At 41.1% G+C, this 24,710-nt stretch overlaps 1 protein-coding gene and 1 long non-coding RNA gene across 2 annotated transcripts in view; both read left to right on the top strand.

The window, feature by feature from the left end:
- LOC309503475 (uncharacterized protein) overlaps positions 1-24,710 on the top strand; it is a gene marked incomplete at its 5' end in the record, with an annotated part of 333,921 nt that overhangs the window by 253,374 nt on the left and 55,837 nt on the right. The gene's annotated exons all lie outside the window — the stretch shown is intronic.
- Positions 18,520-20,179, top strand: LOC309502886. The gene is made up of 3 exons (XR_014207425.1): positions 18,520-18,858; positions 19,571-19,647; positions 20,086-20,179. It is a non-coding gene; the product is annotated as an uncharacterized lncRNA (long non-coding RNA).

The raw sequence follows: 24,710 nt of genomic DNA, 5'->3' as shown, positions 1-24,710 counted from the left end.
CAATCCTGGTGACCTCTGCAACAACAAGGTCCTTCCTCTCCTTCCTACTTGCCTTGGACCATGGGATGGGTGGCTTGCTCCATCCAAGGCCTGCCCGCCCTGTCTGGACCATGCCCACGACTTGTTGATGTTGCAGTCTTACCATCACCTTCTGCACAGTATATATACAGTATATACACACATACACAACTGCATCTTATTATAAGTAATTAATTATAATAATCCAGTGAGATTTTTGTATGCACAAGGAGTGAGAACAGCCGGTATGATCTGATCTCAGCATCATCGAGTCTGTCTGTGATTACATGAAGAAACAGAAACAACTGACACAGACTAAATCCAGAAGAACTGTGGCACTTTTTCATCAACTTTACATTCTCAGAATCACTCAAATGTGTATTAATAAACTTTTAAATAGTTTTCTGATGCCTTTGTTGAATTGTTTTCATAATTATTTTCTTTTTTTTTCTAAATATTTTCTAAATATCTTGCAGGTCAAGGGGGTTGAATAATTTTGATTGCAACTGTGTATGTAAATTTGCTATGTGCTACTCCCTGTAAAGATAGGAGAAGGGAAAGTGGATGAGCAAAAGAGGAAAACAATGATGAAAATGAAAATTATTGAAAAAACATTTCTTTTTTAATCGTCTTCATCTCTTTAAAACAAATAAATTGCTAAATTTATTGTAATTTATTGGAAATAAACAAATTTCCATCCTAAGGAAAACACTTGGTGGTAAATGGATGGTTGGCTTTTGCAAGGTGGAGCCTTGTGTGCCGGTTCCCGGGTTACGTGTTGCTGTGCATCCCGAGGAACTGCTGGAAGCAAGGACTTTGAGAGGTTTTTCTTTGGCGGGGTTCAACAAAGGCTCAAACTGAAGAGTTGATGAGTTTTGGAATGAGCTCTTGGTGGTCATTGAGCATGTAAACGTGCAAGCAGGACGATTGAAGAAACAAGCACACACCAAAGCAAAAGCATTGGGTTTTAACCATGTCGACCTGGTTCCATCTCCATGACAGTTTCTCCCAGTCAGATATTGTCTTGGGCAATATCTGTTTTCCTGTTCTTGCAAGTAATTAGCATAATGTCCATATGATCGCATGTGCCTAAACCTTTTGAGAGTTTAGTGAACGCTTTAAGAAAACAACTTTCCTAGTGTATATATGGTGCATCCTATCTATTTTGTATCAAAATACTGCCCTAGTGGGAAAAAAAGTTGAAATAGTACATTGCAAATATACAAACAAAAATGTTACTATCTTTAAATATATTAAAAATATATTAGCATAATGCTTTTTACCTATTTTTACAATACAACTTTTAACACACTTTAAAATAATTACACTTTAGTATATTTTCTAAAAATATATTTAAAAACAAGAATACTTTTAACATATTTCTAAAAAGTGCACTATAAGTACATTGGTAATAAATACTGTATATGCTTAGTTACACCTTTAAGAAATATGCTAAACACAAGCATACTTTTAATATATTTCTAACAAGTGCACTACAAGTAAATTGTTAATAAATATATGTTTAATTATAATTTTAAGAAATATGCTAAAAACAAGTATACTTTTAGTGAAGTTTTAGTGTATTAAAGAAAACGTCTCGGTTACGTCTGTAACCTATGTTCCCTGAGACAGAAAACCTGAGACGTTCCCTTTCGAAAGGGACCTTGCACTGCGTCAAGCGCTAGGGGAACGATCTACCCATGCTGAGGGGATGCTTTAGCAACTATGGATGTTACAAGCACAAACATATTAACCCAAAGTAAAAGCCCCTTACTGCTTACACGTCAGGCTAACAGTAGCACTACTCCCTACGGCCACTGCCCGAGCTCTAGCTCAAAGGCATGGATACCACAGCCCGATTTTCAGAGGGGGGTTCCTTTAAGGGAGCACGGCCCAGAGCCTATGGGCCTGGCCTGCAACTTTCCCCCATCTTTACCTCACAGGCTGTTTGCCTGGAGGCCTCAGCAAGAGGACCCTCGAAGGAGAGGAGGCCTGACACATGTAGTTAGAAGAGCTAGCTCGACTACCACCAGAGCTCAGAGCTCAACAACTACTTAAGAAATGAGGAGGAACCCATTCCGCGCTCTACCGAGCTGTATATTGTTTACACCTGTAGTCTGTTTGCATGGAAGCCTCAGCGGGATGGCTCTCAAAGGAGAGGAGGCCTGACACATGCTAGAGATTAGAACAACACAGCCAAGTGTATATATGGAGGCCTCAGCAAGGTGACTCTCAAAGGAGAGGAGGCCTGACACATATAGTTAGGAAAGCTAGCTCGACCGCTACCAGAGTGAAGGGAGCGAGGGGCCTGAAGCACCTCCTCGGAGAGGGAGGGGCCACTTCTCAGGCTCTACCTGCAACGTCTGTTTGCATGGAATCCTCAGCAGGATGACTCTCGAAGGAGAGGAGGCCAGACACATACTAGAAAACAGATCAACACAGCCAAACTGTGTATATGGAGGCCTCAGCAGGATGACTCTCGAAGGAGAGGAGGCCTGACACATAGTTAGGACATGGAGGCCTTAGCAGGGTGACTCTCGAAGGAGAGGAGGCCTAACACATATAGTTAGGAGAGCTAGCTCGATTACTACCAGAGTGAAGGGAGCGAAGGGCCTGAAACACCTCTTCGGAGAGGGAGGGGCCACTTCTCAAGCTCTACCTGCAATGTCTGTTTGCATGGAAGCCTCAGCAGGATGACTCTCGAAGGAGAAGAGGCCTAACACATAGTAGGACAGCTAGCTTGCTAGGCACAGCACAGAGCCGAGGAAGCAAAGAGCCTAAAATTATAACTCTCTAACTTAAGAGAGAGAGAGGCTTCTTCTCGACGCAGAGACCAGATCTATCTGCTTGGAACTCTTTAGGATGGAGGCCTCAGCATGACATCTCTCAAAAAGAGAGGAAGCCTATGACATCCTTATGTGTGCCTGACCGCATAAGGAACACTGGAAGCCTGAAATCTTAACACACCTGCCTAGAGGCCCAAACTTTGTGAGGGCCGGCTAGAACTCAACCGGAGGTGAGGTATTCTGCATAACGACCCAAGAAAACTAGGGGAGTACCAGGCTTATCCCGCGGCTATCCGTGAGACGGGACGTGTACTGCCACCCTAGGGTTATAGGGAGCAGGGGCCTAGCAGAGAGACTCTAAGAAGAGGAAGCCTGCCATACTCACACTCAAGTGGTCTTGAACTAGTTTTCTACTTGTGAGAAATAATATGTAGAAAAATACCCCATTAAGATGCTCTAGAGAGCGGAGGCCTCAGCAAAAGACTCTCAGGAGTGAGAGGAAGCCTAACCATGCTTCTGAGCCCACAGGGAGGAAACCTGCTACCTGTGGTTATCACTACTGCAATACTAGCCGACTTCAGATTTGAGCTACCAGTGACTGAGTGGACAAACAGCGACAGAGGCCCTGAAACAACTCACCAAACCATAAGGGGAACCCATCCTATCCAGGAGGGGAACGGAGGCCGAATTGCCCAGTAAATAAACATATAAACATAATTTATTCTCTTTTTCTTTTCTTTTGTTTTGGGGAACAGCCTGACTACGTTCGTTTTAACTGGTCTTTGGTGGATCACACAACAAAAGCCTGAGGCAGACCGTCAGATAGATTATCATCATCGGTCTGGCTCGTGGGCCTGATGTTATGGATGAAAAGGGGGAAAGAGGAAAAGGAAGGTGTGCACAGTATTCAAGATCTCTAAGCCGCTGAGCACGCCTTCGCCTCCCTGAACCTTCCGACCACCGCCTCAATGGAGGTCCCAAAAAGCTCAGAGGGCGAAACTGGGGCATCAAGGAGAAAGGCTTTTTCTTTCTCTCCGATGCCAGCCAAGTTCACCCACAGATGCCTCTCCGTGGCCACCATGGCTGCCAACGATCGTCCGATCGCGGCAGCTGTCTGTTTGGTGACCCGGAGAGCCAGATCTCAGCTACCGCATCAGGGGTTAGACCCTCACTCTGGTCCAGGTCCCTAAGCAGGTCGGCCTGGCACGCCTACAGCACTGCCATCGTGTGCAGCACAGCATCAGCCTGACCTGCCGCAGCGTATGCCCTGCCATTCAGACGAGATGTAGTCTGGAGAGGTCTAGATGGCAGGGTTGGAGCTCTTAGTGTCGATGCCTTCCCCTGCGAGAGATAACTCACAAATGTCTCCTCAACGGGAGGCATCGACACATACCCGTGCTCTAGCAATCCCTCCACATTTGAATAGCTAGAATGTTGGAAGCGGTGAATGCGAGAGGAGTACGGGTTCTTCCATGCCTTCACGACCTCGGCATGGAGGTCGGGAAGGAATGGAAGGCTCACCGGAGCTGGTGGGGTGTGGCCAGAGAGAAAGCGCTCGTCAAGCCTTCCGCGAGCAGCCTCCCCTCTGATGCGCTGCCATGGCAACTCGAGCCTGGCGGTACCGCACTCCATCACCTCCACCAGCTCCGCATACGCGGGGCAGGGAGGCTGGGCAGGTTCAACCATTTCAGTATCTTCACCTGCTTCAGCCCCCTCCTGCTCATCCTGGCTCGAAGCCAAAAGAGCACTGGCTGATGGATCAGAGGATTCCTCAGAGAGCGCATCCCCGCCCATCAGCTCATTCTCGTCACCCGCCGATGAGTGTGAGAGATTCACTCCTCTCTCAAACTCATCGGCGAGGTCCCTCTGGGATCCCCACGATCTGAGTCTCCTCTCGGCCTCGGCACGAGCGGGACCCGAACCGCAGGGCAAATATGACTGTCCCTCCTCCCTCGAGAAGAGAGACAGACGAGAACGGAGCGTTCTCATTGAAAAACGCACTTTTAATATACCAATTTAAATACTGAAAAAAAACAGCTTTATAATAAACTATTAGTGTGATGCTAATACATTTTTAATGCTATTTAAATGTTCTTGAATGTTCATCTTAAAATTAAGCTTCAAATATATTATAGCTGTAATTTAAGACATATGAAAGTATATTTTTAATGAACTAAAGAAATACACTTAAATGTACTTTAAGTGGTTCTATTTTAGCACAATTTAATATATTAAAATATAGTACAAATAGCTTAATATTATATTGCTTGTATGTTTCGAAGACACTCATAATGAATTTGTAATGTACTTGTAACACAAATAAAGTACACTTTAAAGGAGACGTATCATGCTTTTAAATCGTTCCTTTTTACATATAAATCATACATTTGTAGTCTATATAAAGCGGAACTGCAATGCTTGGGTCTGAATTCCTCATTATTATAGCTCCACAGGCCCCTTTTCTACCCCTTTTCTGATGTGCGTCTGAGAGCAACTCGTTTTGGTGCGGTCTCTTTAAATACAATTGAGACACTTCACACCCCGCCCCCTCTCCAGGTTGTAGCGGTGACACTCGGTTCAACTCCACCCCGTTCGCCCATTTTTGTAGTTTGATAGCAGATATACGATTATCTAGCGGCACAGAAACATTTTATTCACACGTTATTAACAAAATGTCAACAACGGAAGACTTGTCCAGCCAGCCTTCTTTCAGTTAAACATGCGCCCTGTCACAAGCGCGGCAGTTCATCTACATTAGACGGTGTAATGAAGCGTGTGGGTTACTACATCCAACAACCGAACATTTTAACTTACCCTCTCGTAACTTCTGCATCCTTTAGCTTGGACTACAAAATTGCAGCGAGAAATAAAAATGGCGGATTGCTGGAAGTGGTGGGCCGGGAGTCGATGTCCTTATTTGGCAGTTCCGCTGCAAATACTGTGACGTAATAGTTCAAAAAACGTCATAGAGAACAGAAAAATCGGAACAGGTTGAAAAATATGACCAAAACAGAATATAAAGATATCAACGAAGCACCGGAAGAGAATAATTTCAACTTTTCTGTACATCTAAACACTCCAAATATACAAAAAAAAAATGCATTTAAGGGCTAAAAAAGTGGATTTAGCATGATATGTCCCCTTTAATATCACTATAAGCATGTAATTAGTCCCTACACAGGCACATACTTAAAGTATACTAAGTATACTTAAAGTTGTTCCAATTTAGTACACAAAAGTACACTAAATATATCTAAAGTTATGCTTTACTACAATTGAATTACTACTAAAATATACTTAGTACAAAATTAATTGTTTCAAAATAGCACACTTCAAGGTAACTAATCATTAACACACTTGAAGTATACTGATAAATAGTCTGGCTGCAAGTATACTTAGCATAATTTTTTCACCAGGGTGGAAATCATTCACCCATCAAAAAGATACCAAATAACATATACTTCCCATAATTTAGGTAGAAGTTCATAAGAATCTAGCTGTAAAAAAATGTTTAACACACAGAAAGAACTCCACAGGTATAAAACATACATGATTCATAAGATATATCTAAGGCAACTACTGGTGATTAATTAAGCTTATTGGTAGAAATTTTTAGACCGTTTTTTTGTTAAAGAGAGTGAATTCATCGAAGTCTCTGTTAGTTTAAGAGAGAATGTCTCTGGGAAGAGCAGGTGCCCTGAAGGGGAGAAAATAAATGTCACTCTTTAGGTCTGTGTTGATTTGGGCATTAGGACTGTCTTCACAAGTCTCTGTTTCCTGATATTATATGATTTATGCATTAAGGTTACAAAGGTGTCTCTTGGCCATTTGGTCGTACGGGGGTTTTAAGTTTGTGGAAAAAGGAGGGTCTTTGAACCGACTATCTCCCCTTCTGGCCTTCGATTCGTCCGCAGAGCGTGCCCACCAATGAGTGTAAGTTTCCCACAAATGGCCGTAGATTCGACACCGACAGCGAACACGCCCCAGCGTTTGAAAACAGAGAATACTGCTTATTTTTTTAAGATTTTGATTACTTATTTTATTTACTTGGCCTTTTTTATCATTCAAATTTGGCTGGGTGGTTAATAACACATTTTTCTGTGGTGTGACAAACTCAGAACACATATTTAATAATGCTTTACACATACTTAAGTTATTTAGTTCATTTAAAATTTAAGTTGAAGTTTAAAAAGTTTAAATGAGTTAAATTAAAATATTGTATTTTCAGCAGCCAAATTCCTCGAACACGTCCACACACGCAATCACATTCCGATATAAGAAATTATTATAATGCAATCATAGATAAATTATAGGAAACATGATTAATTCACCTCCCGAGTCCATATTGTGTCTATACTATCAGCGATTAAAATAAATACAATCTTAATCGCAATAAGAACAAGCCAAAAAAATAAAGCATATATCAAGATATACTTACTTGACTCATTATTTTCAGTACGTAATGTCTCATCTGTAGTCATCCAAATGTGGTGCTCCTTTGTTCTCTTCTTGTTTGATCAGATTCAGTTACCTCACGCATCGCAATCACAGAAACACGGCGGACATTTTTCAAACTCTGGTCAAGTAGTGCACCATCATGACCAGGCACGTGCACAGGTAGGGCTCAACCTGTGCAGAGCACATGCCCTGTTTGCCCTTACACTCTGAAGTGCCCTTTTTTTTGGTGGTGGTGTTTTTTTTCTTCTTCAATAAATCAATGCTATTGGTCACCCTTTACGTCTGTTTACAAATATTTAGCCAATGAAAGTTCTTAAAAAGAGCTTGTGTAGATCTTGTTCATCCTCACACTGTCAGTAAACCCGATAACTCCGCCCCCTCTATCTGATAACTCCACCCTTATATCTGCTAACTCCACCCCCTCTATCTGATAACCCCACCCCCTCTATCTGATAACTCCACCCCCTATGTCTGATAACTCCGCCCCCTCTATCGTGACTGAATGAACTGAAGTTCCGCAGCAGCCGCACAGCAGACAGCAACTGAACAAAGTTTTGCAAGGGTAAACAAAGATCTTGTTGTTTGAATAAGTACTAAACACTATGTCTATAAAGGCTCATATTTTATTTATTTGATGTCTGACTGAGACATGTGGGACCTGTGAGAGAGGTCTAGCATTTGCCATCTAGTCATAGCCAAAACATAGCCTACACTTAAATAGCCTGTGCATACAGTAGCATTTCATCTTTTATAAAAGGAGATTTTGGCCAAACGTATTTTACAACAGGAAAAACTGAGCGCCCATATAGCTACAACAAACTAGTTTGTAACCTGTTGATGAAAATGTAATGTGATGCCGCCAGCGCTGTTTTAATGACGGAAAAGATGCACATTTGCACTCATTCGCTGGTCAAAAACCTTGACTTTTGTAAAATGTTAACAATATATTGATAAGTACTACAACAACATAGCCTATAATTAGTTTTTACCACTGGAAAATCATAAGCACAGGTGCGCCCCCGCGCGGTTTCGCACTGGAACTCCTGGAGTGATCCTCGTCACCTAGGTAACATATATTTCTTCTTGGATTTATGATTGCTGATACACTTAATTTATTAACATTTAATCATGTTATGGTAATAATATTAAATTATGGTTAATTCAAGGCTGTTAATATGCACGTATTTGCTATCTAGCTAATTTTTGAATCTATATTCTATACTCTCCGCTCGTCTTCACATGTATAAATGTAGTAAAACGTTGTTGTTTTTTTTTTGTTTTTTTTTAGGGCTTTAGGCCTTTAGCCCTTTAGGAAGAGAGACTTTAGAAAGAGAGACTTTCAAGTATCAAAAAGTAAATTTCAAGTGCATTAATGCACAGTATATGTTATATAGACCAAACACATTTAAAATACATTAACAAATGTAATTTTGGACAACACACTTAAGTTGAAATTAAAATCAACTATTTTCCATGTGCTTTAGTATATAGTCAATACATCAAATACATCACTGTAAAATCATAATTATTTAAAATGTATGTTTAACCCTTGTGTTATGTTGGAATTCTGTGCACTCCTCTTATGGTCCGGGTCAAATTGACCCACATTGGATTCAATACAATTCCTCAAAAATCACACTATGAAAAACAACAAAGATTCAGGTACAAACTGTAAACTTTTAATATCAACATTTGTCAAATATTCCCAAAAATATATATCTGAAGATATGATTTAATGAAAATGTTTTTTAACCATTTTTTAAAACTGTTTTGTTTTGACAAAATTTTAATATACATTATATTTATATGAATATACATTTTTTTTTTTTACTTTTTTTTTTGCTTAGAACGTCATAACTGAACAATTAATCAATTAATCTGAGCTCATTTTTCCTGCTGTCTATGTCGAAGTCTCAAGATATTTCAGATATCTTGAATATATAAATGAGAGCTTATTTTACTATCTGTGTCTGTCAAAGATTTTCATTTGTAATTTGCAATTAATTCTGAACACCATGATTTAGCTTTTTCAAGTGTGTTTGGTTTGGGTTAGAGCACTTTTAGATACACTTACACTTTAGAACTGGAATTGATGCCCTGACATACATAAAATAAATGTTCCCTTTCGAAAGGGAACTCTACACTACGTCAGAATGACGCTATGGGGAACGCCTCAGGCGTGACAGGTGTCTGAAATCAAATATCAACTCACGTCAATCATGTTGACCGGCGACAGCCCGTGAATCATCAGCTTGATTGATTAACGCGCAACCTGGATGTATAAAGGGGAGCCTTGCACACATGACAACATCTTTTCGTCTTCAGGGACTGTTTGTCTGTTTTGAGAATATCGCTGAAGCGCGCGGGAGGCTCTCGAGAGAGCCTCTTGTGCAAACTGTGAGCGTTTTTCATTTATAGATGCTCCGCTCTCGTCGGACCCTTTTCTCGAGGGAGGAGGGTTCAGCATCTGAGCCCCTTGGTGCGCGCGATCTGTGAAACAATACTGTTTGGGTACGAGGCGTTCACAGTCAGTTCCTGAGGGTGCTGGCAGTGTTCATTAAGAAATATCTCGGCGCGCGTGAGAAAGAAAAAATCCGCTGTCGGATGTTTCAACCTCGCACCTGTTGACTTTCTTCTCGAGGGATGAAAGCCAAATATATTTTAACGGCTCGTTTCTCACGCTTGCCGAGTGTGTAGATTACGAGAACGTATAAATGTTAAAACAGTATTGTCTGGTGATTATGGCTGCATTTAATTCTATGAATTAAAATGATGGAATATTATCTGACTTTTAAGAAGTTAGATATTTAGTAATTCAGCCTATCATCCAGATCGCGTTATCCAGTGTTTTTGGCTGCATTTTAATTGAGGAATTAAAATTATGAGCAGTGAAAAATGAAGAGCAGGTGTAATTCTGGTCTTTTTGTAAAATGTGAAATTAACATATTTCTGTTTCTTTTCAGACCACGTCTCCTTTTTTAGAGTCTAGGGCAAAATGTTGTGGGTAAGAGAGTAAATATAAAGATTTCTTCGATGGTCAGGTAGTAGGTCTTATCAGGCCTCCTTGACCAGACAGTCCCCATTTTGCAACCGGACAGCGCTTGGGCCTCCCTGAGGTGAGCTCCCAGGAATTGACTGTCAAGGAGTAATGTGGTTATCAGGTTATAGGCCTCACTAGGCCTTCCTGAATATGAGCTTCCACATACTATGGTTGAATGAGCTCCCACATATTATGGTTATCAAGTTATAGGCCTCACCAGGCCTTCTTGAATATGAGCTCCCACATACTGTGGTTATCAGGTCATAGGCCACACTAGGCCTTCCTGAAAATGAGCTCCCACATACTGTGGTTGAATATGAGCTCCCACATTCTGTGGTTATCAAGTTATAGGCCTCACCAGGCCTTCTTGAATATGAGCTCCCATATACTGTGGTTATCAGGTCATAGGCCTCACTAGGCCTTCCTGAGTATGAGCTCCCACATACTGTGGTTGAATATGAGCTCCCACATACTGTAGTCGCCAGGGTATAGGCCTCACCAGACCTTCCTGGTTATGAGCTTCCACATGTCAGGTTACAGGCCTCACCGGCCTTCCTGAATGTGAGCTCCCACATACTGTGGTCATCAGGTTACAGGCCTCATCTGGCCTTCCTGAATGTGAATTCCCACATGCTGTGGTCGCCAGGTTTCAGGCCCCATCCGGCCTTCTTGGTTATGAGCTCCCACATACTGTGGTCGCCAGGTTACAGGCCTCACCGGCCTTCCTGAATATGAGCTCCCACACACGGTGGTCGCCAGGTTACAGGCCTCACCGGCCTTCCTGGTGATGGGCTTCTACATGTCAGGTTACAGGCCTCACCTGGCCTTCCTGAATGTGAGCTTCCACATACTGTGGCCGCCAGGTTACAGGCCTCTCCCGGCCTTCCTGAGTATGAGCTCCCACACACCGTGGTCGCAGGTCTTCCTAGTTATGAGCTTCCTCATGTCAGGTTATAGGCCTCATCCGGCCTTCTTGAATGTGAGTTCCCACTTACTGTGGTCACCAGGTTTCAGGCCTCATAGGCCTTCCTGAGTATGAGCTCCCACATACTGTGGTCGCCAGGTTACAGGCCTCACAGGCCTTCCTGAGTATGAACTCCCACATACTGTGGTCGCCAGGTTTCAGGCCTCACAGGCCTTCCTGAGTGTTAAGCTCCCACATTCAGTGGTCACCAGGCTTCAGGCTTCCTAAAGGCCTTCCTGGTTATGAGTTTTCACATGTCAGGTTACAGGCCTCTCCAGGCCTTCCTGAATGTGAACTCCCACGCACTGTGGTCGCTAGGGTTTAGGCCTCACTGGTTGTGAGCTTCCACATGTCAGGTTGCAGGCCTCATCAGGCCTTCCTGAATGTGAGCTCCCACGCATTGTGTCCATCAGGTTATAGGTCTCATCTGGCCTTCCTGATCATGGGTTCCCACATGCTGTGGTTGCCAGGTTACAGGCCTCACCGGCCTTCCTGAGTACGAGCTCCCACATGCACTTCCGTTTCGTTTACTTTCAAAAATCCATATTTATTGTAAGGGTTATGCGCTTCCGCTTCATTCCCTTTTTTACGTGGCTCAGACTCCGGTTCTTCACCTCGAGTCCCACTCTAAATGCGTCTTGTTGTCACTGTTTTACGACAGACGCCTCCCTTTTAACCCCCTGAGGTCGACGGTATCGCCGGCGATACCAGCTCGCTTTTTTTTTATCAGTGTAAAAGAAACTCATAAATACTCTGTTGACTTTGATTTTCCATAGGAGTTTCATACATCAATCGATTCTGTTACATGTGTATTATTTTTGTGTATACTCACAATAAAAACAAAGTGTTGTGCTTTTTGCCAAATAAAGAAAAATAAACACGAAGCGAGTTCTGCCTTCTCTCGCCAGTGTAGTCCATTCTGAAACGCGTCCGAAAATGAACTGTAGCTCAGCGAATACTCAGTCAAACAGACATACAGACACACAGGCATGAAGCTTGAATTCTCTTCTTTTAAATGAAGTAATTTATATAAAAAACAAATATTCTCATCTTGTGAAATCTGTATTAAAAGAGAGCGATTCCAGTCGACCTCATTACAGCTAATTCAGATGTAATGTGACACGCCCACGGAGAGCGCGCGCTATTCAAACGCAAATGGCTGAGGCAATCCTGTGAACGCCCCCATCAGCTCGAGAAAACACACAAGTTTATTTAGATCATTACTTGTTTACACCGTCTTGCAGCGCTGTGAGGAATAATACTAATGGAAAATGTCCCTCAGAAGTGCGGGTATATCGAGGAGCGAGCTGAGGAATACTAGTACGTTTTTTCCTTCTCACGTGAATTTCTTCACGTGGGTTTCTGTTTATGAATGAATAAACGGCAGAGATGCGCACTGTTTACCACAGCTGGCAAAGACAGTTTAAATTTAAATCGCGTGTGTGAATGAATGATGATGTTTTAGCAAACTGTATTGCTATACTGAGATGAGTAAAAATCGACTGAATGTTGAAATAAAATGTAGGCTATTTGTATAAGCAACGTATTAAACTGCAAATTAACAATATGCCCTAATATTTCATGAAAACAACGTTACAGTCAGACGAAATATGAAAGACAACATTTTGTTTAGTAGATTTGGGTACAGTTTTTACTGTAGAATATACTGCCACATCAAATAAGCTTTTGTTTAGCAATTTCTATATATAAAATACTATTTTTGTCAAAAATAAAGTCATCAACTAAGATGTTAGCTGTTCCAATGTTGGCTATATTCAAACTAATGAATACATAGATAAAATGTAGGCCTATAATCATTTTTTTTACAAAGATATTGAAATATTGTTGAAATTGTAATTATTGTTGTAATTGTAACCGTTTTAATAAAATAGCAAAACATATTTACAAGATAGATGTAAGCAAAATCTTAAATGGTCAATATAAGTCTTCTTCTAAATATATCTTTTGTCCTTGCATTGTGGCTCAGTCACTGTGTCACACCTGAATGAATGGCTAATTATGCAGAGTGGGTGGGACATTGTATTCTAAGGTGTAAACCACTCCTCGTTCACGCCCCCCTCGCATATTGGCTTTCCAAGCAAAACCTGTTTTACATCAATTTAAATCAATGTATGGTTTTATGTGAACGATAAAGCAAGACTATTTTCACATAATTTTGAAGAAAAAACTATAGGCGACGACATCCATTAGTCAAAAGTCTTATTGCCACATATTTAGTATGTGTTTTGTGGCCTTATTTCAAAAACTTTAATTTTTAGTTTTTTCGATAACCACGCATAAACATTATTCTCTCAAAAATGAAAACATGTACATACATGTGGCTCACATATTATTGTAGTCCTGTTTGTGCTATATAGAGTGAATTTACACCTTTGCCATTAATATGTTTATAAGCAACTGAAAAAAGCACAAATGTCAGAGCATGTCAGAACACCCCCAGGGCCCAAAAAACCGCTCAGACTCCAGAGGGTTAAGCTATCTCCCACATTCTGTGGTTACAGGCCTTGTTAGGCCTTTCTGAAGGTAGCCCCACATTGTGTGGCTGTCAGGTTACAGGCCTCTCCGGCCTTCCTGTAAACGAGCTCCCACTTACTGTGGTCGCCAGGTTTTAGGCCTCACAGGCCTTCCTGAGTATGAGCTCCCACATACTGTGGTCGCCAGGTTAGAGGCCTCACCAGGCCTTCCTGGATTCAGACTGGCATAAGTACACGCACTTTCGTTTCGTGTACTTTCTTAAATCCATATTTATGGTAAGGGTAATGCGCTTCTGCTTCATTCCCTTTTTTACGTGGCTCAGACTCCGGTTCTTCACCTTGGGTCCCACTCTAGATGCGTCTTGCTGTCGCAATGTTTTACGACAGGCGCCTCCCTTTCAAGCTATCTCCCACATTTTGTGGTAACAGGCCTCGTTAGGCCTTTCTGAAGGTAGCCCCACATTGTGTGGCTGTCAGGTTACAGGCCTCTCCGGCCTTCCTGTAAACGAGCTCCCACTTACTGTGGTCGCCAGGTTTTAGGCCTCACAGGCCTTCCTGAGTATGAGCTACCACATACTGTGGTCGCCAGGTTAGAGGCCTCACCAGGCCTTCCTGGATTCAGACTGGCATAAGTACACGCACTTTCGTTTCGTGTACTTTCTTAAATCCATATTTATGGTAAGGGTAATGCGCTTCTGCTTCATTCCCTTTTTTACGTGGCTCAGACTCCGGTTCTTCACCTTGGGTCCCACTCTAGATGCGTCTTGCTGTCGCAATGTTTTACGACAGGCGCCTCCCTTTCAAGCTATCTCCCACATTTTGTGGTAACAGGCCTCGTTAGGCCTTTCTGAAGGTAGCCCCACATTGTGTGGCTGTCAGGTTACAGGCCTCTCCGGCCTTCCTGAATACGAGCTCCCACTTACTGTGGTCACCAGGTTTCAGGCCTCTCAGGCCTTCCTGAGTATGAGCTCCCACATACTGTGGTCGCCAGGTTAGAGGCCTCACCAGGCCTTCCTGGATTCAGACTGGCATAAGTACACGCACTTTCGTTTCGTGTACTTTCTTAAATCCATTTTTTATGGCAAGGGTAATGCGCTTCTGCTTCATTCCCTTTTTTACGTGGCTCAGACTCCGGTTCTTCACCTTGCGTCCCACTGTAGATGCGTCTTGCTGTCGCAATGTTTTACGACAGGCGCCTCCCTTTCAAGCTATCTCCCACATTTTGTGGTAACAGGCCTCGTTAGGCCTTTCTGAAGGTAGCCCCACATTGTGTGGCTGTCAGGTTACAGGCCTCTCCGGCCTTCCTGAATACGAGCTCCCACTTACTGTGGTCACCAGGTTTCAGGCCTCTCAGGCCTTCCTGAGTATGAGCTCCCACATATTGTGGTCGCCAGGTTACAGGCCTCACCCGGCCTTCCTGAGTATGAGCTCCCACATACTGTGGTCGCCAGGTTACAGGCCTCACCGGCCTTCCTGATATGAGCCCTCATGTACTGGAGCTCTCCATATGAGGAGGTCATCAGGTCTTAGGTCTCAGTAGACCTTCCTGGTTTGAACCCTCTCTTACTTCACCAGTGTTCGGAGCGAGCACTGGGTAGACCCATGGATTGAGTGGACGACTTCCGTCGTTTCTTGAGGTTGAGTCACACTCTCCGGGAGATCCCGTCTCTGTGTTCCGGAACTGAATGGTTTCTGCCAGCTTCGCAGGCCTTTGGTTTCTGGATGCCTTATCCAAGGCAACTTCCAGAGGCTCTGTCTCGGACAGACAGGCTATGGCCAGACTGTGTGTCTTAGTATAGATCACCAGGCCAGCCTGGTGGTATTTCAGGTGGAACGCTCCCCTGAATAGTGACTGGCTGGGGGTCCCTTGGGTCCCCTAGCCACACTCCCTAGAAGTGACCCCTTCTATTGGAAGCTGTGGTCCTAAGCCTTTGAGCTGGCCCAGATATACCCCCATTAACTATGTTCTGGCGGTTTCTTGGTTCATTAGCTTGGGCTATGACCGGTAGGGAGTGCTGTCACTGACAGCCCAGTGTGACCTGAGGGCATGCACTCCCCTTAGCATGGTGGCGTTGGTATATCGTTCCCCATAGCGTCATTCTGACGTAGTGTAGAGTTCCCTTTCGAAAGGGAACGTCTCAGGTTACGACTGTAACCTATGTTCCCTGAGAACAGGGAACGAGACACTACGTCTTCCTGCCATGCCTCGGGGCCTGCCTGCAACAGTCCCTTCAGACGATAGGATGTTGTCATGTGTGCAAGGCTCCCCTTTATACATCCAGGTCGTGCGTTAATCAATCAAGCTGATGATTCACGGGCTGTCGCCGGTCAACATGATTGACGTGAGTTGATATTTGATTTCAGACACCTGTCACGCCTGAGGCGTTCCCCATAGCGTCATTCTGACGTATTGTCTCGTTCCCTGTTCTCAGGGAACATAGGTTACAGTCGTAACCTGAGACGTTTTTATTTTGTGTCTGTACAGTTGCTTTTGAATAGCTGCCTATGATGGTCAAATTGACCTGCGAACATCACAAACGTAATAGTAATTTTGTTTGTATATGTAAAAAAAAAAACACCAGTATGTTGAAACTTTGCATGCATGTTCATGATGATAAATGCGAAAAAGTCACAAAATAAAAAAATAAAATAAAAAAAAAGATTTAATATTATTTCAGGTAGATTGAAAAAATAAATGATAGGTAATTTTTATCATCTGTGGCTGACAAAATATTTTTCTGTATTGAAATAAGTGTGGAAAACCTAATTTTTTAGCTTCATAAGGTAGTAAAAAAATATATATAACAAAGTATAACCAAGAAATGTTATTATTTTGGGTCCGTACAGTTGCCTTAGACTTAGAGCGTTAAAATATGCGGGTCAAACTGACCCGCGAACATCACGAAAGTAACAGTAATTTTGTTTGTATATGTCAAAAAACACCAGCATGTTGAAACTTTGCATGCATGTTCATGATGATAAATGAGAAAAAGTCACAAAATATCAAGAAAAAAAACATAGGTTAACCAGTATTTCCAACAACTATAAAATCTAAACAGGTCAAATTGACCCGCAACATAACACAAGGGTTAAGTAAAACTTAATTAGACATTATTACAAAGTGTATTTTTAAAAAGTGCACTTAAGTGTGTTTAGAAATATTAATATTAAAGTGTTGTCTCTTTAAGCACACCTAAGTAGCCTTTAATTTGAATTATATTATCTGCAAGTGCACTTTTTTAAAAGTGTACTTTTAAGATTTGAAGTACACAAAAAGCACAATTTCAATACAATTAAGTACACTTCTTTTTCACAAGGGCAGTCTTTAAATGCAAGATATTTAAAGTGTACCTAAAGTATACTTCAGGGTTCTCAAGTTTTATCAAAAGCTTGGAGTGAGATCACATGCAGTTAGGGGAGGAGCCCTAATGAAGCCCCGCCCCCTCCCGTCCCCGCCCCCCAATTTTACCCATTGTTCATAATTAACCAGCACAAATTGAAATTATAACAATTGGTAAATCTGATAAATGACAGAGTAATTATTCATCACATCAAATATACTCTTTAATGTTATATTTCAAAATTACAAATATACAAAAATTACAAAAATGTAACAAATTGCTCCAAACAGTTTGGAAAAACAATTTTTTTTTGCATTTTGAATGTGTCTAGTCGAAATGGTTTAATGATTTATTGTGTGGTGGGACATTGACACTGTCTCTCCTACTGTCTCACTTGGTGTCTTCTCCACCGTCTCTGCCACCACCTCTTCCACTGTCTCCTCCTCTAATCTGGCAACCTTTTTAGGGGGCTTACCCTTTGGTGTCCAGAATGATCAAATATATTTTTGCTTTTTTCCCTGACATCTTTGAAAAATACAAATGCAATGGCGATGATTAATGTATGTTTTGACAGGATATAAAATATTACCCAGAGCACTCTGATTTAATACATGTAGCCTTAATGTAACTAGAAAGACTATTAATACAGTATAATATATCATTTAAAATAAAATGAAGAAATACATCTTCATTCCTTCCCATACCCACAAACATTTCCCTTAGTTTCAGATAACGTAAGCTAGCCAAACTGAGCCAAAGCTTCTGGCCTGGTTGCAAAGTAGTTGTAGAGTTTTTGATTGCATTAATAATAATATGATGGGCTATATATTAAATGTTCTAGACTAAAAATGTTAGACGAGCTTTCTTCCAACTTACCTTCTCCATCACGACGTGCGGTGTTGTTGGTTACCTAGTAACGAACGTACGGTGGCCGAGAATGTTCCGTCAACTTCCGTGTGTTCGCGCATCTATGTTGCCTAGTAACGAACGCAATCTGGCCGAGATACGTGCTGGCGGCAGGAAACTTCACTCTGTGTGCCTGCGCCTCGTATACAACGTTATATATAAAGCTTGCAGGACAACTTGGTTGGCATTGCCTTTTCAGCGTGAGAAATACACGGTGTGGCGTGTGAGCGTGTGAACTGGTTGAATTGCGTGTGTCTCACGGCCAATGCGTGAGACTTGAGAACCCTGATATTATACTTGCAATAGTTCCACTTTAGCACAATCAAATATAATTAAGTATAGCTTTAGTTGGACCTCATCACTATTTCTTGATTATTAGAGTATAAAGTACAGCATTAGTTGTTCCAATTTAGCAGACTTTAAGTATACTGTTACGTCTCCTTAGTCTAGGGATAAAATAGGGAACGACGAACAAACAGTGGAGAGACTTTGAGGATCTCCAGGGAGGTATTGCACAAAAGTACACTCTAAAAACTCCTGGGTTATTTCTTCAACCCATTTTCTGGGTTATTTGTGTTGGGTTAAAATTATGGGTTATTTTTTCAGAGAGTAACCATTTTCTGGGTTATAGGGCTAATATTTTGACCCAATTCATGGGTTGTTTGGGTTTCTGGGTTATTTTTCAAAAAGTAACCCATGTTCTGGGTTATAGGGTTGGCTTTCTCTCTCTCTCGCTCTCTCTCGCAGTTGTTCTGGAATTTTCTCACAACAGTCGTTTGAAATAACCGTCGCTTCGCGCTCGATCCGTTTTGGCCTGTGCTTCATCGGTGCAACTTCATCTATATTCAAGGTAAGAGAGTATTTTCAGTGTTGATGTAATGTTAACTTTTCTGTGTCCATGTCCCTGTTGCTAGTTTAGCACCATTTGCAAAAAAAAAAAAAAAAAAAAAAAATACGTTGCTACGTTGAGACTAGCGTTAGCCGTGGTAATTCTGTGGTTGGCATGTAGCCGCGGCTATCACGACAACATCTAGGTCTAGGACAACTCGAGGTAACGTTATCGCACACCGGACGCGATTTTGAACACGGTCCTGAGCCGTTGCTGGGTGCCGCGGACAGACCGCCGGTGTGTGTGTGTGTGTGTGTGTGTCCGTTACACTCATAGAGAATAATGTGTTCGAATTTTAAAGACGCGGCGCTGCGCTTCGCGTCCGGTGTGCGAGCCTCTTGAGAGAGTGCACGTCCCGGTGAGCGGTACCTCGAGTTGTCCTAGACGCGACGCGGCGCTTCTCGTCCGGTGTGCGAGCCCCTTGAGAGAGTGCACGTCCCGGTGAGCGATACCTCGAGTTGTCCTAGACGCGACGCGGCGCTTCTCGTCCGGTGTGCGAGCCCCAAGCCGCGGCTACAGAGCGACGAGGCAACACAATAGTTGAGTTATGTTTACCAGCTGTGCCGTGCTTATCATATTATACAGTGCTCTACTGGCTGAAGTAGTGAGAGTTAAAGAAGCGGGTCAAGTCTTCAAATTGTTGCTAACCTCTATATTGCTATGTTTTCTCCAGGTCATTTTGAATGGACAGTTTTGTCGCTGATAAGCTAACTGAGTGGCAGCTGTCTGAGCTGACAGAGAATTTTAGAGGTGAGCATTTTACTCTTATTGCCCTTATATCATCTCTCTATACCTACATTTATTTTTTTTTAATTAGACTTAAATGTGTCAGTGCAAGATTTTGTGAAAGTCACAACTTCTTCGACAGTGGGGTATGTACAACCCTAAAATATTATTATGCCTTGTCTTTAAGCTGTTATGCATAAGAATGGGCTGTCATTACACTTTTTAATGAAAGAAAATATGTCATTCACACAAAATGGGTAAGTTAATGTTAATGCTGCAAAAGAACCACATTAGTTAACTAGCAATTTGGGCCATGTAAAAAAATAAATAAATAAAAAAGCCACTGCATTACCTTAAAAGTGATTATTTGTTAGCTTGATAATGAAAGAGTGTCTGGTGAGTGGTTCACAATTGTCTCGACTTATTAACAATACTCATGTTGTCTTGTTTTCTGTCTTTCAGATAGATGAGGAGGCATTTCTTCTCTTTGATGAGGACACTATCAAAAATCTTGTCCCTAAAGTTGGCCCCAGGCTTAAATTCCTGAGGCTCTTCTGAGAATTGTTGTTTATTTTTTTATTTTTTATTTCTAATATTGTTATTACAGTGTGACCTAAAATAAATATGAAAATAAACATGTCCAAGTGTGTGTTTTTTCCTTATAGATTTTTATTTAATGCAATAAAAAATTTAAAGTGCAAGTGTGTAATATAATGTAAAACAAAGTTTTATTTTCTGAAATAAGGCATACTGGGATAGTGACCCAAGTTAGGTTATTTTTGACCCAACTCCTGGGTTAAAAAGGGACCAACTAATTTTTGGGTTATTTATACCCAGATGTTGGGTTTTTTAAACCCAACATTTGGGTTAGGTATTTAACCCATAATTTGGGTCAAAAAGCATAACCCAATTTTCTGAGTTGAAATAACCCATAAATTAGTTGGTCCCTTTTTAACCCAGGAGTTGGGTCAAAAATAACCCATTATGGGTTATTTTTGACCCAGGAGTTTTTAGAGTGTAGAATTAAGAAAGCCAGGGTAACAGAACAGTCGCGGTTTGACCTAGTTTAATCAGTGCATCCTGGCTTAATCCGTTGCACGTTTGCTGAGCCAGGATGATAACTCGCGGATATGTCAAGCCAGGTGTATATAGTTTGATAAATGCACGTTCACAGAATTCTTAAAAAGATCACGAAATCGATCACAGAATCACCGATGCAAAAATGGACAAAACCCGTGCGGCATACTTTTCGCCTAATGAGCAACAGCTTCTTATGGAAACGTATGAAGAAGTGAAACATATAATATGTAAAAAAGGCAATACAACTGCTGTAATAAAACAAAGAGAGAATGCCTGGCAAACAATAGCGGACCGACTGAATGCGTAAGTAGTCCAAATAACCAGTGCTCCACTGAAACCCTCATAATTACAATTCAAGGAGTTACTTGTCATTTTCAAAAATAATTGTATACTTTGCCTTAAATGTGACCAGTGGACATGCATTTAACATGAAGAATAATTGCAAACACTTACCCACTATGTGCTATCTATAAATATCTATTTGATCTATTTAGTTTCTTTTATGTCTATAATCTGTTTAATCTTAATCTATTTATATGTTTTGTTTCTAATTGATTTGATGTAATCTATAATCAGATAATTTGCTCTATTTTTATCCATCTAATCTATTTTATCATTTGTATCTATCGATTCCTCTTAAAGAACAAACATGTCTGGCCAAAAAAGGACTTGGCAGCAAGTCAAGATTAAATACAAGAATATTTTGCAGGCTGGTAAGTGACTTACCACATAGGTGGTAAGAACATAGGTGACATGTTTGCTGACATTTTATTGTCTGTGCTGATTTTAGCAATAAAAAAAAAAAGTCATATCTGGTACGGTTGGTGGCCCTCCAACCCAAGACTTCACCACAGCAGAGGAGCTGGCCCTGGACTTAAATAAAGGGAAGCCAGTGATTGAAGGGATCCAGGGAGGGACAGCCACTGACTCTGGCCCAGCAAGGGATACTGGCCTCTTCATACAAGGTACATTATTGCCATACTACTGCACATGGAAAATATTGAAATCCACATATATTTTGTTATGTGGACTGTGTGACTTTGCCTTACCTTGCAGTGGCTGGTAACACCCTTACACTTTTGGAGCCACCAGACTATGATTCGCCGGTGAGTACTCTTTATTAAATCATAGGCTTTGCATGTCCTGTCAAAAATATCAATACAAGTATTGAATATGGCAGAGGGAAGCCACATCTACAGCAGTGGAGTGCACTTCTGCCGATGATGAGACCGTGTCGCTGGACTCCAGAAGGCTAGAGGTATCATGTCAATTTTGTGGAAATAGACACATTTTTTAAAGTTCATAATAGATAAGAAGTCAGGGAAGTGGTACTAATAGAAAATATCATTTGTCACAGGATCCTGACATTGGGCAGCCTGATAAGCAGCCTGGTAACATAGTGAGTATTGCCTAAAGTAAATTTACATTATGCAAAAATTCTGCTATGCTAACTAAAAGGTGTTCACAGAATTCACAAACTGTCAGATATCTCTACACAACGCATCTTAAGAGACAGATCGAGCTGACAGAAGTCAAGATTGATGTGAACAAAAGAAAGCTGCAGGACATGGACCTTGAGATGCAAATTAAACGCAAGACACTGAGGAAACTAGAACTGGAAATCCAGAAACTAGAAAGAGAAGTAAGTGACTTCAGTTCATACTGTAACCATGACTGTAACACAATGTATTAATCATCATCATTTTTTCTCTCCAAAGCTCCAAGCTGACAAGTGATAACAGCAAAATAATAAAAGAAAGATATTCCAAAACCATTGTGGTCTTGTAACTTTTTTTTAATGAATGTCAAGTACACTTTATAGTCAGAGGTGTCAAAAGTATTCACATTCATTACTCAAGTAGAAGTATAGATACTAGGGTTTAAAAAGACTTCTGTAGAAGTTGAAGTATCAACTCAAGCTTTTTACTCAAGTAAAAGTATAAAAGTTCTGGTTTCAAAACTACTTAAAGTATAAAAGTAAAAGTAATGTAAGGAAAAAAATGCCATTAAGGACAAAAGCTTAGGCCGCGCCACTGGGGCCTATATAGTGCACTACCCCCCTCCTCAAAAAAACACATTTCTCTAAAGGCCATATTTGACTATGATTATATTAAAATGTTGATGTTGAAAAATTTGGGATGATGCACTAGGCTACCTGTTTCAGCCATATATATGCCCATAGAAAATTAATTTTCTAAATAAATAAGCGGAGGAATCAGGAAACTAATAGGATAATGTATTAAGGTTTTTAGTCTATATTGACCTTAACAATACTTAAATTAATTAATTCTGTAATGTTACAAATAACTAATAAAGACATGGTGGCAGTTTAACAGAGACTTAACTTTACTCCGCTCATAGTGCAATGCAATAGTGCAATACTGTCTTGTTCCTTGCTTTTTGAAGAAGCCAAACACACTGCATCTTTCATTAAAGGGATATAGTTCACCCCCAAAATGAAAATCATTTACTCACCCTCAAACTGTTTCAATCCTGTATGAATTTCTTTCTTCTGATGAACACAAAAGAATATATTTTGAAGAATGTCGATAACCAGACAGTGGATGGACCCCATTGACTTCCATAGTAGGAAAAAAAAATACTATGGAAGTCAATGGCTACCATCAACTGTCTGGTTATCGACATTCTTCAAAATATCTTCTTATGTGTTCAGCAGAAGAAAGAAACTGGTTTGAAACAACTCGAGAGTGAGGAAATGATGACAGAATTTTCATTTTTAACTAAGTGAACTAATCATTTAACAGAAATGAACTGTTGGCATATGTTTCACATCAATACTGTCCAGTTTGTCCTGTTGGACACGACACACAGCAATACTGTCAAGTGTCACTTGTGACCTCTGAGCCATGTTTTCAGTGTCCTAAGAGCACTGAAACTTCTTTCAGTCCAGCTGATGAGACTGGGATGATTTGGTCAACAGGCCTCTCATTTCAACAAGACCAGCCTTCAACAGACCAAGCAATGTTATTTTTTCATGTTTTATGGGGACTTTCCATAGAATGATTTTTATACTGTACAAACAAACTGTGTATTCTACCCCCCTATAGACTAACCTTACCTATTACAGAAAACTGTCTGCATTTTTACATTTTCAAAAAACAAAAGTCTGATTTATAAGCTGTTTTCCGAAAAAAAAGAAAGAAAAAAAAAGGACAAGGATTTCGAATATTGACATCTTTGTGGGGATATTTTGACCCTATAATGTAGAGTTGCACACACACACACACACACACACACACACACACACACACACACACACACACACACACACACACACACTCTCTCTCTCACTCTCTCTCTCTCTCACGCTCACACACACACACACACACACACACACACACACACACACACACACAACACTCACAGACTCTCTCTCTCGCTCACTCGCTCACACACACACACACACACACACACACACACACACACACACACACACACACACACACACACACACACACACACACACACACTAACGATTATGTTAGTGTTATGTTACGATTGTCATTATATTGTAAAAACGTCTGTCCCCAAATCAATATTTGACGCGATTTGCCCCGTATTCTTGAGCACAGAACTGTTGATTTCTCCCTCGCTTACCGCATCTAGGTTTCCTTAGGACTCGGAGAAGTTTTGGCGCTTCGCACAACCAAATGTGACTACAGCCTCTCACAAGTTAGAAAGAAAACACAAAGCCAATCAGTTTAGCGATGTTTGTTCAGGAGGCGGGACTCAGATCTATTAACCGTTTGTGTAATTGGCCAATTTATTAATTTTTTTAACGACGACAAGACGGAATGAAAACAAGCCGAAATGAACTAGGAGTAACGAGGCTATTTTTAAAATGTAAGGAGTAGAAAGTACAGATAATTGCGTGAAAATGTAAGGAGTAGAAGTAAAAAGTCGTCTGAAAAATAATTACTCCAGTAAAGTATAGATACCCAAAATTTCTACTTAAGTAATGTAACGAAGTATTTGTACTTCGTTAC

This window comes from Leuciscus leuciscus (assembly GCF_965113295.1).
Source record: "Leuciscus leuciscus genome assembly, chromosome: 7".
Taxonomy (NCBI): Eukaryota; Metazoa; Chordata; class Actinopteri; order Cypriniformes; family Leuciscidae; genus Leuciscus; species Leuciscus leuciscus.
The sequence above is the reverse complement of the archived record's forward strand: the minus strand, read 5'-3'. Positions and strand labels throughout refer to the sequence as shown.